The sequence below is a fragment of the Schistocerca nitens genome, unplaced genomic scaffold, assembly GCF_023898315.1.
Source record: "Schistocerca nitens isolate TAMUIC-IGC-003100 unplaced genomic scaffold, iqSchNite1.1 HiC_scaffold_465, whole genome shotgun sequence".
Classification (NCBI taxonomy): Eukaryota; Metazoa; Arthropoda; class Insecta; order Orthoptera; family Acrididae; genus Schistocerca; species Schistocerca nitens.
The window spans coordinates 998,188-1,015,551 of NW_026045998.1; the positions used below are offsets into that span (position 1 = coordinate 998,188).

At 39.4% G+C, this 17,364-nt stretch overlaps 1 long non-coding RNA gene across 1 annotated transcript in view; it reads left to right on the plus strand.

Annotated features, from left to right (window-relative positions):
* The first annotated feature begins 1,762 nt into the window (after positions 1-1,762).
* Positions 1,763-17,364, plus strand: part of LOC126232164 (uncharacterized) — a 32,615-nt gene continuing 17,013 nt past the window's right edge. The window contains exons 1-2 of the long non-coding RNA XR_007544674.1: positions 1,763-1,883; positions 3,179-3,977. This is a non-coding gene — a long non-coding RNA (uncharacterized LOC126232164). The remainder of the gene's footprint in view (positions 1,884-3,178; positions 3,978-17,364) is intronic.

The window sequence follows — 17,364 nt, forward strand, 5'->3', positions numbered from 1 at the left end:
TTCGACAAACGTTGAAATAAATAAAAAGAATAGCATAGTTGAATTGTATCGTCAGTCGTAACAGTACAGTATATTTATAATTAACTCTTTTAATACGGCATCTTGTATATTCAACAGTCTCAGATACAAATACTACACTATGTGATCAAACGTATCCGAACACGTGCCTGAAAATGACTTAGAAGTTCCTGGCGCCCACTCTTAGCCTTGATGACAGCTTCCACTCTCGCTTGCATACGTTCAATGAGGTGCTGGAAGTTTTCTCGGGGAATGGCAGCCCATTCTTCACGGAGTGCTGCACTGAGGAGGGGTATCGATGTCGGTCGGTGAGGCCTGGCACAAAGTCCGCATTCCGAAACGTGCCAAAGATGTTCCCTAGGATTCAGGTCAGGACTCTGTGGCAGGCCAGTCCATTACAGGGATGTTATTGTCGTGTAACCACTCCGTCACAGGCCGTGCAATACAAACAGGTGCTCGATCGTGTTGAAAAATGCAATCACCATCCCCGACTTGCTCTTCAACAGTGGAAAGCAAGAAGGTGCTTAAAACATCAATGTAGGCGTGTGATACTGCCACGCAAAACAACAAGGGGTGGAAGCCCAGTCCATGGAAAACACGACCACAGCATATAACACCGCTGCCTCTGAATTTTGCTGTTGACACTACATATGCTGACAGATGACGTGCACCGGGCATTCGGAATACCCACACTCTGCCTTCGGATCGCCACATTGTGTACCGTGATTTGTCTCTCCACACAACGTTTCTCCGCTGTTCAATCGTCCAGTGTTTACACTCATTGCACCGTGCGCTCAACCTTGAAATCCAGTATTTACTGTCAAAAACAGTCTTGATCACAATTTATTTATTACGGTGAGTACTGATTGCTGGTAGTGATTTACCACCAAAAGGAGGTTCTTACTCATTGCTCTAAAGATGACCACAGTAGTGGTCGAAACCGGACACCGCAATAAATAAATCGTGATCGAGACTGTTTTTGATAGTAAATATTTGTAACACATTGACCACTGTTCACTCCCATAATGTACTTAAAAGTAACTTGAAATCAAAGTTCCCAAGTGTCATAGTACTTGCATTGGATTCTGATTCTGATGCAGTTTGGAATTCCTGCGTGACGGTTTGGACAGACCCTCTTCAACTGTCGGCGGTCTCTGCCAGTTGACACAAGAGGTCGACCTGTACGCTTTTGTGCTGTACGTGTCCCTTCACGTTTCCACTTCACCATCACATCGGAAACAGTGGCAGTAGGTGGCAGGACTATGCACCTAATATGAAAAACTGATATTTTTAGTGGTTTTTAGTGGTGTCTGGATACTTTTGATCACACAGTGTAGGCAGGCGTAGACAACGTGCATCGTACAATATTTGTTGTTACACAGGAAACCTAAACCTAATGAAAATTAAACTTCAATGAAGATACATTCCCTAAAAGATGTTAGTCGTATCATGTAAAATGAAATTGTTTCAGTTAGTTTGTAGATAGAATCTGAGTGTTACAATGTTTGTGTATAGCTACTGTACCTAACTCATACGTCTCTTGATTTCTTGCACTGTATGTAGTTACGAGTAGCATGCGATGAGTTCTATTGATATTACAGATTCATATATTTTATGTTACAAAATATAGTTATAACGTATAGTCTTGAAATTTTTATATCGCTTAAATAACGAAGTTGGTAACTAAACTGACTGATAGCACTGTTTGTGTTTACCAGAATCACTTTACTCCAGACCAGTTTGAACCGACAGACTTGGAGTGGTAAAACGTAAACCAAATGCTGTGCCAAAAATTTTTGGTGATCGTAAGGCTCCTGCCGAGAGGAAACCTGTTGGCCTACTGGAGAAACGTACTGAGGATACAGGTAACTGGAAAATAAAGCTCACAGCTTCAATTGCTATCGGCATACGAGATGCTGTCACTTGCTCTTGAATTATGACACTCTGAAAATCTCGTGTGACTGCTAACAGCACAGATTTGGTGTTTCGATCAGTAGGACACACAGAATTTCCCTTCACAGCATTATGCTTGCAGAAAGTAGGCTTACTTGTATCGTAGTAATTGTCGTACGAAACACTTTTGTCAGTTGAGTACAGTAAGCATATACCTTTTCAAAGTTGTTGTAAATGTGTTGCTTAGAGTTCCTTCTTTAGAAGTTATATTTTGTACACTCATTTTAACCCTGAGTTGTGTACAAAAGAAGACTAAAACATTTCATTTGCAACAGCTGTATATTTTTGAAACTGACATGTCCAGGGTCTGTTGATGGAAGGAACAAAATACTTCACCACAAGGTAATTTAGTGAACAGGACCACATCTCTCACACACACAGTCCACTTGTATTGGTATCTGATGAAATATAAAGTAATGTAATTTCTCGTACCTTTGTGCTATATCGTTTCTACTGCTTGCCATTGGATACTGTATATACCGTATTTCTAATTTACAGTTAAATGTTATACACAAATGGGAAAACTGATGCTTTGATTTGTTACCACAGCTGGCTAAAGTTTCCTTAAAAGCCTGTGGTGTTTCCCATACCATTTGTGTTTTTCAGACTCTATATACAGAGCTTTGCCTTTATTGGTAGTATGTAGCACAATAGGTGCTAAGGTGTCCAATGTTGTGGTTGGGTCTGGTCCTCATTATTTAATCTTTTATTGTAAATAATAATTACTTGCCCTTAAAGGTAATCTCCACTAAAACCCACATCAGGAAGTAACACTTGCCGCACAGCTCTTGTAATTTAAGTATTCAGTTCTCACGTGCTGCGTTATTATTGAAGTGTTGTATAGTGAAGCTCTTTTACATTCTATTGCCGTCAGGTTCCTGTGATGCCTAGCAAAGAGCCTACAGGTTTTTGGAAACACTATAGTAGCGTTTGTTGAGAATTAAATACAATTGGTCAACTACAATTGCACTGTAGGATATGACATTACTTTACCATTTCATAGTATTAAGAGCATACTGGGAATATTACCACTCAGATTGTCATAGACTTGCTTCAGTCCTTTGAAACTAAGATTTTGGCATCTTACGAATCTTTAAATTACATACCACAGCCTACTGAGAAACAATTACTGGTTACCTAAAAACATATTACAGTATTAAATGCTTTTTATGTTTGCAGATTGTAATATTGCAAATATGTGTTCCAGAGGTCGGAGAGCCTTCGAATGTGACCAGTGACATCCGTCCTGCAGAGAACTTGGACACAACAGAAGATGAAGTCACCACCGTGAAGAACCTAGCTTCAGGCTGGAATTGAAGCTTTCAAGAGAAAACTCACCCTCTCTCAGAAAAGGGAGAGAAGAGTGTCTTTAGAAAAAGACAGCCTCTTTGCGAGTCTGCACTGTTTATTCGGTGCAGATCAGTTTGTAGTATGAGTGAAGGGGACACGTGAAGGTAGCAAATGGTCAGTGGAAAGGGCTAAAAATTCGACCACCTTGTAGTAGTAAGGGGTACAAAGTCCTGCTGGAAAATAAATTACCATTTCCTTCAGATAGAACCCCAATATGTTCGCTACAGAGCATAAAAGTTAGACCTGGTGTGCCGAGGGAGCTCGTGAGTTCCCTGAAAGTCAAGCTTGCCCTCATGTTACCAGTGGAGATGCATGCTGTTCTCCTGATGGATGAGGTTAGTATCACTCACCATTGGAATGTGGTTGAGCATTGGCTGCACCATTGATAATGATACGACACCTCCACCAGATCTCGCCCTTGCAAAAACTATAGCTTCTAATGCATCAGTTGTTATGCTGGGTGGTATTACCTCAAGATGGAAACAAACAATAGGTTACCATTACACAGGGCCATCTTTTTCCAGTTCTCACGCCAGACATTACTATAAGCTTTATTAGGGAATCTTAGGCACTCGTACAATGTTCACTGCATCGCGTCAGTGACGGGGAGGGCAGAATTGAGCTGTATGGCGAGAATTTGGAATTGTTGTCGAAAGGTTTTCAAAATTAGTTTCTGTCAGTGTCTTTGTGATGATAATTGGAAACTAATTTTCCTCACAGATACACCACACATTTTGAAAAACGAGGATTCACTTAGTCAATGGGCAATCGGTCTTCCTCTGACGAAATGTTGTCGAGGGACGTGATCTGCCTTGTAATGAGGTACATATAAATCGTGTATAACAGTGGCTTGAGGTAGACAGTGGTTTAAGTCTTAAACTGACACCAAAACTGTGTGAGGGATGTCTGAGGCCAAACCATTACGAGAAAATGAAAGTTGGCTCGGCTACTGCCCTAATTAACAGCCAGACTGCAGCAGCCAGTGAGTATGCTGTCAAGACAGAGAAACTGCAAAAAAATACTTTAACCACAGCACGGTTTCTAAAGCACGTTCATGAGTGGTCTTGCCTCATGACATCCAGAGCTCCAGTTATGCCTCTGAGTCGTTCTGATGAACAAACATAAAGTGAGGCTCTCTGTCATCTTCAGGACACTCTGTGATTATTTGGAAACTTGAAAATTGGGCTGAACAGTGCCTGGAAACCAGTTCAGTGTGGTGTAGTTTTGACAGCTGGAGGTATTTTGGAATTGCAGAACACATTCCTGAATGAGAAGAAATTTAAATTTTTGCTAATAAGTAGATATACACAAGATACCTTGGAAAATCTGTCAGCAATGCTCCACTTCCAAAATCCAGTAGCAACACTACGAGAAGTAAAATCTTCACTGAGGGTTATTACTCTTTCTCAGTCCTTTAATACTGCCACTGATAATTATGAAAATGAAGGCAGTAGTTTGCAGGCAGAACTAGTGAAGATGGGGATGTCTGTGCTGAGGAAGTTGGTGAGCCACTTTGTAACACTGTGTGTGATGAAGAGCAGCAGTCGCAATACTATTTGTGTGGTCACACTGTCAGGCAGGTTATGAAGTGTCATGCACTTTGCAAATTTTGCGAGGAGAGTCTAATAGCACCTGAAGAAAATATCTGTAAGCCTGTGAACGTGCTTTTACATCTAAAGTCCTTTATAGAGACCTCACTTATTCAGCCATCAAGCGAGGTTTTCAGTGTGTTGCAAAAGGCAGAGATGTGTTTGAGAAGCAACAAGAAGAAATTACTCACAGGTGAATTGTTGCTCTCTGATGTAGCCACTGCCGTGCCTGCATCAGTGAAGGAGAAAGTAGTTTTCCCAGCCTGCCACAGTGTACAGGAGAAAATAATTCAGTTTCCTGGCAACAAGAATTCATCTGGTTCCAAGGGAGGGAAATAAAAGATACCAGGGTGTAGTGACACAAGGCAGTAGAAGCAGGCCATGAGAAAGTTACTGCAGAAACTGTGATTTCCAAAATCACTCTTTAGTAAATGATTTGAAAAATTGACATTAAAACTTCATTTGGTTGCCATTTTCTCTTAAAGTGATCTCATTATTGTTTCAATCACAGTGATTTTTATAAATTTTTGTTCTATGTTTCTTTCTGAGTATGGAGTATTTTTATTATATCATATATTATTTGCAAGTAAACTATGTTGCTCTCCAGGTTTCAGATTGAGGCATATATAAATAAAAACTTCACCCTTCCGACCAGTGTACATATTTGACTTCTGTGCTTTGCCACCAACTTTGTGTCTTCCTTGTGCTTCATTTATGTCGTTTATTTTTTTCTCTGCATTTTAATAGCTTTTTATACATACAATGTACCCATATTTTATATAATATTGTAGAGAGGAAAAAAGTATACATTCACTCAGTAAGAACATTAGCTTGTACTCTGTACTCTTTTCTAGCCTCAGAAAGAAATAGCACATATGCAAAATCTGCTGAACAATACTTTTTGAAGAATACTTGTTTCCAAACACGGTAAAAAGTAAATGTCATTACAAGTAAATGTCGTGCATATTTTGTATTGTAACTGCTATTTTTATTTATTATCAAAATTTAGCATTTTATGTTGAAGATTGGGAATATGTGAATGGAAATGCAGTCAACTGGGGAACTTTGCCCCCCATGAGACCATTTTTTGAAAATACTGCCCACAAAATATGTTACTTGTTGCAACACATGTTGTAGTTACAGTTACTGAGCATTTTTATAGTAAAAATATAGACAAATTGACTGTTTGCTGTAATATTTTAATATTTATACTGATAAAGTTGCTCTGCTATTCTGGTTAAGTTTATGTCAGTCTTGGACAACACATTATTTTACCTACATAAAATACTCTGGGTAATTTTAAGCCATTCCAAAAGTAAATCGGTGGTTAATAAGAAGCCTAAATAAATTGTTCTATTTCAGTAACACGTTTACTTTGAAATTTAAAGATATTTATATAGACCTGTTATTAACAGTGTTTAGGCTAAGGGGTTGTAAATGTAAAAATAACACATTCGTTAAGGATATTTTTGATAACACGTATTACAAATAATAGAGCACACATTGTCTTCAAAGTAGAACAACACTTTCAGTAATACCATATATTAAATACATTCCATCAAACATTTTCAGATATTAAGCGTAAATGTTCACTGCTATTATGGACCACGCCCCTTTCTGGTAACAGGTATTGGGCGAGATTAAGCTTTTCTGTTAATACACTGTCTTTACAGTACAAGACTCCACCTTAGCTTTGAAGCCAAAACCTATTTCTTTTCCCCTTTCTTGATCCTGCAATTGCAACTTATTTTAAACGAGATATACTTGCATTACATATCTGCTACAGTGACATTTCCAGCGTATGATTTACCTTCATACAGTGTAATGACATATTTATGTGAAAGCCATACTCAAAGATAAATGTAAATTTAACGAACAAATCTATCAGCAAGCCTAGAACCATGTTCCCTTATTGGTAGTGACAGAAATGATGATTATAAGTTCCCTGTGAGACTGCTGTTTACACCTAATTCAGCTAATTTCATGCTACTATCAGCAGCATCTCCAGGCTCATTATTTTAATTTCAATTTCTGAACACTGCAGCTAGAGTTTTTATACATTTACTTGGTTTTGGGTTTATCTTGGTCCCAATGGGAAAGGTTGCAGGAACTTGATTTAACCATTCAGTTAATTTCATTCATTTCTGGTCTTTTGTCTTATTTTACATTTATGTTACTTAGTTTCCAATCCATCTGAACAGCAAAGAAAAGTCAGAAGAGGTAATAGGATGGTTTAAAGGTAGTCCAATTACAAAATAGAAATCTTAGAGACAAAACTGCCTCTGTTAGCAGATAAAACGAAAAATAGTGAGTGGTGGTGTACAAAGTTATAATGACTGGTAAAAAAATTTGACCTGGTTGACTGTAGAGTATGGTTTAAATGTATATTTAGGATGCTCACGACAAGAAATTGTTTTTGTTCAACACATTGTAACGTAAAAAAAAAAAAAATGCACGATGCACGTACGGAACCTACAACCTTATATTCAGTGAATATTGACGTTACTGGCAGACTATTATTTCTGATGGAACCTGGCCAAAAATTTGTAGTATACTAATAAGAGTACAGTTGTTACAGTTCCCTACAGCCTACTTTTGATCATACGACTAGTTTTACCTCAACACATTTGAAACATATTGTATTCTCCTGTACTTTCGTCATCATTCTCCTAATGCTATGAAGAATTTGCAGAAAAAATTTTGTGGGAAAGGCCTGACAAAGATATAAAGCATGCCTAATCATAAAGCCTCGTTTGTCAATTCTATTTACTAGGGTACCGCGCATATATATGTGAATGCAATGCTTCATTTCATATAACAAGAGACATTGGGCGAATTTTCGTACTACGAAGTAGCAGGAACAAGAGGTAAGCTGATATAGAGCTTTAAATTAGCGACTTCTACTTCCCTGCACTTGCGACCTAACATTGGTCTTACTAACAGTTGGATAGGACCGATTTAATGCTAATTACGAAAACAGGTGTTCAAACTCGATACCGCATCAAGAACTGCGATATCTGCTTTCGCTACTAATAAAGAATAGCAGGCAAAAAACTGTTGTGCTCCCAGCAGCAAATGCTTTTCGACTCATTTAGCTTTAATTTGTTGATTTTTTGTTGCAAAATATCCGACATGTTCCGTTTGTAGCCACTGATTAGTCTTAGCAGTGTATTGGAGAGCTGAGTGTACTCCTTCAGTAAACACTGCTAAATACGCTGCAGCAGTTAATGTATCACCATCGGCGCAGTCGTTCGAAAATGGCGCCCAATTTCAAGTTGGCCATAATTTCTCTTTACAGAGATTTATGCACTGCAGTTCGCACCTGCCATCTGTCGGTGGCAGTCCATACTATGCGTGTCCGGCTACGCTGCTGCTCTCTCGCGTCACTCCTCTACACTACGTGCAGCTGGCTGGGTTAGCATCGCCATTACATCTCCTGCCGTCTTCTGCTTGCCTGGACTTCCACTGGGTAATACGAAACGTGGGAAGAATTTTTACGTGAAGCACCCTGCTTTGGCTCACGGCATTGTGCTGTTTACATCTAGTCCACATAAACCTGGAGACACTCGAAGTAAGACCCTATAACAGCAAGTTGGAAAGTATGCTTGAAATTCGATACAAAAACTTAACTAATATGCAGCGAACAAATCGATAAAGTTGCGGGTTGGGCAGAGAAGAAAATTAAACGGGAAAATAAAAGTAACCTGGGCTGCTTTACTGTAAACTCGATATAGGTTTCCCATAACGAAATTTCCTGCTGTTTCGAAAGGCGAAGTTAAGAAATGTTAACCTTTTTCAGTTTCGTGTATGTATTGTGTGTGTGTAGCCAAGCACATAGATGATAGATCATTTATCGACCGAGGAAGTTCCAGGCTGTAGTCGCAAGTACGGCTAACGAATGGAAAATTATGGGTACAGCAATTCCGATGATGTGTCAAATCCCACTGCGCGCTGTGCTGTTAGAACACGAGCCCTTACGCCGCCAATACTATTGCATTTAGAGCATGTGCTCGGATAATATTATCCGAGCCTCCCAAAAATTGATTCCACGTTCTAAATAAGCAAACATCAATCATTAAACATCATACCAAGTTATCATATCTAAAGAACGCCTTACCAAGAAACTTTGTGGGCATGAAGTATACCCTTCACAAATAATGAAGATGTTGGCACTTATTCCTATTTTGTTAGCAAACTGTAAATAAGAAATTGATATACCTGCAAAGATATGTCTTACTTCCAACGTTTTCGTGCTAAACTTGCCAATGCGAAGTAAAATACGCAGCGCTTGAGTACTGTAGTGTTGCTCGGTGTTGCCAACAGATGTCAGCTCAACACGCTGCCTCAGAACTGGGCTAGTTCGTTCGGGCGAAAACAAGGTCTCCCATCTTTTACCGCCATCTACAGTTCGTGATTGGCTGAAAACTTGTTGGATTGGCGGCGTACGGTTAGGTTCGTTCGAGCAGTCGCTGGCGGTCCCACGCTCTAGCGCAGAGCTGAGGTGAAATTTACAGAATGCTATTCTTTGTTAAACTACGGACTAGCAGCACACCGATTTTTTTTTGTCATTTTAGCTCCTCACATGAGTTTACGTTGATACCTACAGAAGGAGATACATATTCGGGGAAATATAACGTAGTCGCGTGCATTTCTTTCATGAAGATCATTTAAAAGGCGTTATTGTGCAGGTTTATTTACAGGACAGTGAGTGCAACCCTTTATGGCTACTTACAAGACGCCATTTATATTCGAAGATACTAAAAGTACTCCATACGCCGAGGTCTAGCCCCCTCCCCCCAAACTGTCATAAATAACTTATTATCCTTAGTTTTGGTATACATAGGCAACTGCTTTATTACATTTTCAATTATTGCTAGAATTTCGTATTCCTTCTTACTAGATTTTTGTAGCGTTGCATAGACATCAACCTGACGGGTATTGCTACATAACAGTACTACACATACACAGTAAGAATTAAAAAAAAAAAGTCTATGTTAAAGTGAGCACAAAGCAAAATACTAGCGTACCCTGAGCATTAGAGTAGGCGGTGAATAGGAAGAAGAAACACGTAATACTCGGAAACAGAATTAATAGCGTCCTGCTTGACACAGTCAAATCGTTTAAATGTTGTTGTTGTGGTCTTTAGTCCTGAGACTGGTTTGATGCAGCTCTCCATGCTACTCTATCCTGTGCAAGCTTCTTCATCTCCCAGTACCTACTGCAACCTACATCCTTATTTTATTTATTGTTCTGTGGGACCACATTTAGGAGAAGTCTCCAGGGTCATGGAACGAATCAATACATGAAATTATAACACGATTGTAGAAACAGATGAAATGAAATATAAGAAACATATTCAGGTGACAAGCCGTTAGTTTAAATAAAGAAAATCAAGAATGTAACACTGGAATTTGCTTAATTTTTTAGCTCTTCCAGGAGCTCCTCGACAGAATAGGAGTGGGCCATGAGGAAACTCTTCAGTTTAGACTTAAAAGTGTTTGGGCTACTGCTAAGATTTTTGAGTTCTTGTGGTAGCTTATTAAAAATGGATGCAGCAGAATACTGCACTCCTTTCTGCACAAGAGTCAAGGAAGTGCATTCCACATGCAGATTTGATTTCTGCCTAGTATTAACTGAGTGAAAGCTGCTAACTCTTGGGAATAAGCTAATATTGCTAACAACAAACGACATCAAAGAAAATACATACTGTGAGGGCAATGTCAAAATTCCAAGACTATTGAAAGGGGTGGACAAGAGGTTTTAGAACTTACACCATACATAGCTCGAACAGCCCGTTTTTGAGCCAAAAATACCCTTTTTGAATCAGAAGAATTACCCCAAAAAATAATCTGCTTAGTGTATTCATCTCTTGGTCTCCCTCTACGATTTTTACCCTCCACACTGCCCTCCAATGCTAAATTTGTGATCCCTTGATGCCTCAAAACATGTCCTACCAACCGATCCCTTCTTCTAGTCAAGTTGTGCCACAAACTTCTCTTCTCCCCAATCCTATTCAATACCTCCTCATTAGTTACGTGATCTACCCACCTTATCTTCAGCATTCTTCTCTAGCACCACATTTCGAAAGCTTCTATTCTCTTCTTGTCCAAACTAGTTATCGTCCATGTTTCACTTCCATACATGGCTACACTCCATACAAATACTTTCAGAAACGACTTCCTGACACTTACATCTATACTCGATGTTAACAAATTTCTCTTCTTCAGAAACGATTTCCTTGCCATTGCCAGTCTACATTTTATATCCTCTTTACTTCGACCATCATCAGTTATTTTACTCCCCAAATAGCAAAACTCCTTTACTGCTTTAAGTGTCTCATTTCCTAATCTAATTCCCTCAGCATCACCTGATTTAATTTGACTACATTCCATTTTCCTCGTTTTGCTTTTGTTGATGTTCATCTTATACCCTCCTTTCAAGACACTGTCCATTCCGTTCAACTGGTCTTCCAAGTCCTTTGCTGTCTCTGACAGAATTACAATGTCATCGGCGAACCTCAAAGTTTTAACTTCTTCTCCATGAATTTTAATACCTACTCCGAATTTTTCTTTTGTTTCCTTTACCGCTTGCTCAATATACAGATTGAATAACATCGGGGAGAGGCTACAACCCTGTCTCACTCCTTTCCCAACCACTGCTTCCCTTTCATACCCCTCAACTCTTATAACTGCCATCTGGTTTCTGTACAAATTGTAAATAGCCTTTCACTCCCTGTATTTTACCCCTGCCACCTTCAGAATTTGAAAGAGAATATTCTAGTTAACATTGTCAAAAACTTTCTCTAAGTCTACAAATGCTAGAAACGTAGGTTTGCCTTTTCTTAATCTGTCTTCTAAGATAACTCGTAGGGTAAGTATGGCGTCACGTGTTCAAACATTTCTACGGAATCCAAACTGATCTTCCCCGAGGTCCGCTTCTACCAGTTTTTCCATTCGTCTGTAAAGAATTCGCGTTAGTATTTTGCAGCTGTGACTTATTAAACTGATAGTTCGGTAATTTTCACATCTGTCAACACATGCTTTCTTTGGGATTGGAATTATTATATTCTTCTTGAAGTCTCTGGGTATTTCGCCTGTCTCATACATCTTGCTCACCAGATGGTAGAGTTTTGTCATGACTGGCTCTCCCAAGGCCATCAGTAGTTCTAATGGAATGTTGTCTACTCCCGGGGCCTTGTTTCGACTCAGGTCTTTCAGTGCTCTGTCAAACTCTTCACGCAGTATCTTATCTCCCATTTCGTCTTCATCTACATCCTCTTCCATTTCCATAATATTGTCCTCAAGTACATCGCCCTTGTATAAACCCTCTATATACTCCTTCAACGTTTCTGCCTTCCCTTCTTTGCTTAGAACTGGGTTGCCATCTGAGCTCTTGATATTCATACAAGTGGTTCTCTTCTCTCCAAAGGTCTCTTTAATTTTCCTGTAGGCAGTATCTATCTTACCCCTAGTGTGACAAGCCTCTACATCCTTAAATTTGTCCTCTAGCCATCCCTGCTTAGCCATTTTGCACTTCCTGTCGATCTCATTTTTGAGACTTTTGTATTCCTTTTTGCCTGCTTCATTTACTGAATTTTTATATTTTCTCCTTTTATCAATTAAATTCAATATTTCGTCTGTTACCCAAGGATTTCTATTAGCCCTCGTCTTTTTACCTGCTTGATTGTCTGCTGCCTTCACTACTTCATCCCTCAGAGCTACCCATTCTTCTTCTACTGTATTTCTTTCCCCCATTCCTGCCATTTGTTCCCTTATGCTCTCCCTGAAACTCTGTACAACCTCTGGTTTAGTCAGTTTATCTAGGTCCCATCTCCTTAAATTCCCACCTTTTTGCAGTTTCTTCAGTTTTAATCTACAGTTCATGACCAATAAATTGTGGTCAGAGTCCACATCTGCCCCTGGAAATGTCTTACAATTTAAGACCTGGTTCCTAAATCTCTGTCTTACCATTATATAATCTATCCGATACCTTTTAGTATCTCCGGGATTCTTCCATGTATACAACCTTCTTTTATGATTCTTGAACCAAGTGTTAGCTATGATTAAATTATGCTCTGTGCAATATTCTACAAGCCGGCTTCCTCTTTCATTTCTTCCCCCCAATCCATATTGACCTACTATGTTTCCTTCTCTCCCTTTTCCTACCGACGAATTTCAGTCACCCATGACTATTAAATTTTCGTCTCCTTCACTACCTGAATAATTTATTTTATCTCATCATACATTTCATCTATTTCTTCATCATCTGCAGAGCTAGTTGGCATATAAACCTGTACTACTGTAGTAGGCATGGGCTTTGTGTCTATCTTGGCCACAATAATGCGTTCACTATGCTGTTTGTAGTAGCTAACCCGCACTCCTATTTTTTTTATTCATTATTGAACCTACTCCTGCATTACCCATATTTGATTTTGTATTTATAACCCTGTAATCACCAGACCAAAAGTCTTGTTCCTCCTGCCACCGAACTTCACTAATTCCCACTATATCTAACTTTAACCTATCCATTTCCCTTTTTAAATTTTCTAACCTACCTGCCCGATTAAGGGATCTGACATTCCACGCTCCGATCCGTAGAACGCCAGTTTTCTTTCTCCTGATAACGACGTCCTCTTGAGTAGTCCCCGCCTGGAGATCCGAATGGGGGACTATTTTACGTCCGGAATATTTTACCCAAGAGGACGCCATCATCATTTAATCATACAGTAAAGCTGCATGTCCTCGGGAAGAAATACAGCTGTAGTTTCCCCTCGCTTTCAGCCGTTCGCAGTACCAGCACAGCAAGGCCGTTTTGGTTAATGTTACAAGGCCAGATCAGTCAATCATCCAGACTGTTGCCCCTGCAACTACTGAAAAAGCTGCTGCCCCTCTTCAGGAACCACACGTTTGTCTGGCCTCTCAACAGATACCCCTCCATTGTGGTTGCACCTACGGTACGGCCATCTGTATCGCTGAGGCACGCAAGCCTCCCCACCAACGACAAGGTCCATGGTTCATGGGCCTCGTCTTTTTACCTCTTGGTTCAAGAATCATGAAAGAAGGTTGTATACCTGGAAGAATCCTGGAGATACTAAAAGGTATCAGATAGATTATATAATGGTAATACAGAGATTTAGGAACCAGGTCTTAAATTGTAAGACATTTCCAGGGGCAGATGTGGACACTGACCACAATTTATTGGTCATGAACTGTAGATTAACTGTATAGTACTGCTTTAAAGAGTGTGCAAGGCTTCTTGAAAGTTAACTCTCATTTAAACATTCTGACTTGTTAAGCCAGTTCTTGAACTTCATTTACAAAGTATTTAATGATGAAACTCGCCAACAGCAGAAGGAGACATGCGGCAGAACTGAAGATACTGTGGGAAATTTGCATTTGCAAATCAAGATGCTGAAGAAATAGCAGGTATGTCTTCATGCGAATGTCTCGACTGACATTATGAAAATTCGCAAATAAAATCAGTGTGTACTAAACGCACACCTTATTATTAACCACGATTACGATTAGGGAGTAAATGGTTTAGGGTGTAAGTATAACAATTTCAGTGTTAGAATGTACAATTTTATATCCTAGCTGTGGCACATAAAGAGAAAATGCTGCAGGACAGATTGAATAAAATTATGCTGTGAGTCCTGTTTGTGGGCCAGTACAGTGAGAAAGATTTCCAAGTGCAAAGCAGCCAGTACTGATATTCTTGGATTGTACCAAAAGACTCACACTCTGAACAAAAGTTCCAACAGCATTTAAGCTTCATGCTAGATAATTTGTTCCTGTTTTCTTGCCAATTGGCAGTCATTGTCACCATTTACTATCTGGTGATAACGTAAGGTTATTCGCACTCGGTCGGGTCCGATGCTACACCCGTCTGCTTAGGCCCGTGACATAACTGTGATGTGGTGTGTGATGTCATGGTGGGGTTTGATGTTTTTGTCTCTGTGTTTGTAGATGGTGTGCTGTAGCATTTGGTGGCCCTCTCTTGAGTTGGATGTTGGTTAGTGAATTGGTTGACATGAATTGAATGTTTCAGGCTGCTATTGGAAGAATTTGTGCTGGTTTACTGGTGAGATACTTTGAATTTACATATTATAGCTGATGGATTAATTTTTATGTTTGGAACAATCAGTGATATGTGTTTCTTATGTTCGGAGATTTAATATTAATTTTCTTTGTGTTTATGGTTACATACCAGCTTCTTACAGATTACTGGATGGGTCCGGTGCTATTTTTCTTGCAAGGTTCTCTGCATGTTACCTGCGTTGGCCAATCATGATACGTTTCGTTTGTGACGTCAGACGCGGAAAGCTTGAGCTGGAAGCCTTTGTTCGTAGTTGCTTTTCTGCTGTTGTGAGGTGCGGTAGGAAGTTATTATAATTATTAAATAATGGCACCGCAGTGGTCCAAGGAAGCGACTGAAACTTTGATATGTGCTTATAGGGAAGAACAGTGTCTGTACGTCGTGAAAAGCGCAAACTATTACAATAAACACTTGCGTGCAGAAGCACTCGAAAAAGTTGCAAGTGCCGTGTGTCTTGTTCGACCATACACGACGAGCAAGGAGTGCTACAGCAAAGTGCACAATCTACGAACTCAATTTAAAGTGGAGCACGCCAAAGTAAAATCGACGAAAAGCAGTGGCGCTGGGATGAACGACATAAGTACAAAACTATGAATTTTGTGTTGAATGTAGAAACCTACTACTTGCAAACATCGGACACATTTAAGACTATTTCCTAGAAATATCACACTGAATATTTACCCGATTTTTGAAAGCACATAATCTTGAATGGTAATGGATTACAATGTAGCTTTCCCACGTACATTTTACTATGTTAATATGAACTTACAATTTTTCAGATATACAAACCATCTTTATGGTATTACGAGAAGTTAATGTTTTTGGCGGATCATTGCTTGCCACGAAAGAGCACAGCCATAGGCCTGACTCAACATTCCATGACTGAGTACAATGAAAGTGAAGAGGTAAGTTACCTATTTACTTAAGACAAAAACTGAATTTCATGGGTCTTAGACACATTACAAATGCAATTAGAATACTGTGCTCCACTGTCGTAGTTATTCATACAAAATCATGTAGTGGGTAGTAGTTTTGTAAAATTACTTTTGAAAATGAGGTTATTCTGTTCGAAGCTATTTAAGAACCATAGTAAACCCTGAAGGAATTATTTTTTTAAATTTTTTAACCTTTTAAAAACTGGAGCAAAGTAGCCCTAGTGTGGATTAGGCCTAATTTGCTTGTGGATAGGTGTCAGTTTTCTCTGTGGCTTTGATATGGTTTTATTTCTTCTGTACGATTCCCAGTCTTCATCTGAATTTCCTCATCTGCAATTTGTTCTTATGATAGGTCTTCATCACTAGAATAATCAAGCACTGCCTGGTTTCTTCCTTCTATCAGGTTGTTTACTAGTACCTTTTACTGATTCACAAGCATTTTGTGACATTTTTAGCAAATGTTCCATTTGTTATGGATTACTGGAATTCTTTCAGATTTTGTGTGCATTGTAATTTGCATATTGGTGTGCTCTTGGCTTTTGTTTGCATTCATACCCACTGTAATAACACTAATCTCTTAAGCAGTATTCCTTTCAATGTGTTAAGTTCATCCCAAGTTGCTTCAGGTATGAAAGACAGCAATGAAAATATTGTGGAGCTATTTTGATCAAATTTGTCAGAGGGAAAAAGTTGCCTCAGTTTCCCTGAAATTGGGGCAAAGAACACCCCCCCCCCACTTTTATAATAACAAAATGTAATTTAAATAGAAGTTACCCCTTATGTAGTAACTGTCTTACACTATTTACAAAACTTCAGTATGCTCAACTGTTCACTGGTATGTTATGCATTTCATTCAGTTACAGTACTGGAGCCGGCCGCGGTGGTCTCGCGGTTCTAGGCGCGCAGTCCGGAACCGTGCGACTGCTACGGTCGCAGGTTCGAATCCTTTCTCGGGCATGGATGTGTGTGATGTCCTTAGGTTAGTTAGGTTTAAGTAGTTCTAAGTTCTAGGGGACTGATAACCACAGCAGTTGAGTCCCATAGTGCTCAGAGCCATTTGAACCATTTTTTTACAGTACTGGAATAAATTTCAGAACGTTTTGCAATTTACAGACATGCAGTCTCTCTTCTCAAAGTGTGGATATACAACCATCACCACATCAAAACATCGAAGGCTGTTATAGTCTTGATGTGGATGTGCTGAACGATGTATGCATTGGGGAACAATGTGAAGAAGCAGCAGCAGCAGCACCACCACCACCACCACCACCACCACCACCACCTACCCATGCCACTCAAAGCAAGGATGGAAGAAGATCATTGGTAACCTTGCAAAGGAAATCAAGAGCAGTGAAATCAAAATGCAGTTAATAAGGGACCTCGTTAATGTAACAACAGAAGCAAAACTGAAAGATCTACAGATA